Consider the following 2,500-nt stretch of genomic DNA (forward strand, 5'->3'; position numbering starts at 1 on the left):
GTGTGTGTGTATGTGTCCCTGTGTGTATGTGTGTGCACATGTGTGTGTGTGTGTGTGTATGTGTGTGCACATGTGTGTGTGTGTGTGTGTATGTGTCCCTGTGTGTGCGCGTGAGTGTGACGTTTTACACCGATGGTAGTCACTAGGCGGCACTATGACATAAGGGGCAGTATTAGAGTCCCTGGGCCACACCTGGGGTCTGACCACATGACTCAATGACATAAGGGGCACTATTAGAGTCCCTGGGGTCTGACCACATGACTCAATGACATAAGGGCACTATTAGAGTCTCTGGGGTCTGACCACATGACTCAATGACATAAGGGGCACTATTAGAGTCCCTGGGCCACACCTGGGGTCTGACCACATGACTCAATGACATAAGGGGCACTATTAGAGTCCCTGGGATCTGACCACATGACGCAATGACATAAGTGGCACTATTAGAGTCCCTGGGGTCTGACCACATGACTCAATGACATAAGGGCACTATTAGAGTCTCTGGGGTCTGACCACATGACTCAATGACATAAGGGGCACTATTAGAGTCCCTGGGCCACACCTGGGGTCTGACCACATGACTCAATGACATAAGGGGCACTATTAGAGTCCCTGGGATCTGACCACATGACTCAATGACATAAGGGCACTATTAGAGTCTCTGGGCCACACCTGGGGTCTGACCACATTTGTCCAAAACAAATGCTAACTGGTTGAATTCTAGATTATTAGATATAGTGGGGTCCAGGGGCGTCACTAGACCTTATTCACTGGGGCACGTGCCTTAGTAAAAGTCTCCAGTGCCCCAGTAAAAATCTAGCGCTGCTCTCGTTGGAAACGGCATTCATGAGCGCATCTCCGTGCCTTTAGTCATGACTCGAGCCTGTCACTTACCAGCCAATAAAAAAAACAAGGAAAAAAAGAAAGGGGCCATAATAGCCAATCAGAAAATAGCACCTCTGTAGCTGGGTAAGATTGAATGCAACAACCAATGAAAATCGTTCACATGATTCTTCAGAGTGTTTTGTTGTACACACACACACACACAGTGGAAACCGCTGGAGCTCATCACACACAGTCTCTCACACACACACACACACACACACACACACACACACACACACACACACACACTGTCTCTCACACACACACACACACACACACACACACACACACACACTGTCTCTCACACACACACACACACACACACACACACTGTCTCTCACACACACACACACACACACACACACACACACACTGTCTCTCACACACACACACACACACACACACACACACACACACACACACACACACACACTGTCTCTCTCACACACACACACACACACACACACACACACACACACACACACACACACACACACACACACTGTCTCTCTCACACACACACACACACACACACACACACACACACACACACACTGTCTCTCACACACACACACACACACACACACACACACACACACACACACACTGTCTCTCACACACACACACACACACACACACACACACAGTCTCTCACACACACACACACACACACACATCACATCACTTTGAGCATAGAGTAAGTCGTCCCCTGTTTTAATGTTACAATAAATTCACAACTTGTTTGACAGAAAATATGACAAGTTGATCGCTGTTAGAGAATGTTGCCCACATAATTAGCATAGCAATTAGCCTGTGCTCTCTCCCTCACACACACACTCACACCATGCATAAAAATGCACACATGCGGACAATTAATGATGATACGTATACTGTAGAGAGAGTCCTGTAAAAGTAGCCTATACTGTTTGTGAAGCTGTCCTACTATAAAACTAAACATAGCCTTCTGATAAACTATTCAGAGATGGACATCAGCATTCTTCCTGAACAGAGGGAGAGGAACAGTGAGGAGAGATGAGGAGGATGAGGGAGGTATGATAATTTTGCCCACATTAACTGTAACATTAACATTTATGCTGGTAATAGCCAATGCTGTGATTTGATCAATGGTTTAGTGGCAAACTTAAATAAGTTTGCTGCATTTGCAAATGTAGCCTTTTGCAAATTATCACCAAAAGTCAGTATGAAGGCTTTAGTAGGCTATTTAAGCTACAAAGAACTGCAGTATTGCCAGGATGACTATAGGACCCTTGCCTGGGAGGGAAGTTTATCTCAATTTTGACTAAAAAAGTCAGGAAAGCCTATTAAATTCATGCAGTGAGTATAGGCCTACTTATGCCTATGTGTTTGGATGTTGCTGGATAGTGGCTGCTACAACAATTGAGCGAGAGAGTGCTGGAGAAGGAGGAGGAGGCGGAGGAGGAGAAGAAGGTCGAAGAGAAGGAGAAGAGAGGGGAGAAAGAGCACAGGCAGGGTACCCGTAGGCTAGCCTTTTATTTCATATTGCGCGCACATTTTTTATCTTTTTTTGTATTGGGAGTTGGGGGCCTGTGCCCCAGCAAAGCCCTAGGTCTAGAATCGCCCCTGGTGGGGTCTA

At 46.3% G+C, this 2,500-nt stretch overlaps 1 protein-coding gene across 1 annotated transcript in view; it reads left to right on the top strand.

Moving 5' to 3' along the window:
- LOC143117400 (uncharacterized) overlaps window positions 1-2,500 on the top strand; it is a 96,242-nt gene that overhangs the window by 48,291 nt on the left and 45,451 nt on the right. The window lies entirely within an intron of this gene.

Source organism: Alosa pseudoharengus, unplaced genomic scaffold, assembly GCF_046254945.1.
Source record: "Alosa pseudoharengus isolate Yale_2024_CS ecotype anadromous, Long Island Sound unplaced genomic scaffold, YU_APseudo_1.1 YU_APseudo_1.1_scf_1, whole genome shotgun sequence".
In the NCBI taxonomy this organism is placed as follows: domain Eukaryota; kingdom Metazoa; phylum Chordata; class Actinopteri; order Clupeiformes; family Clupeidae; genus Alosa; species Alosa pseudoharengus.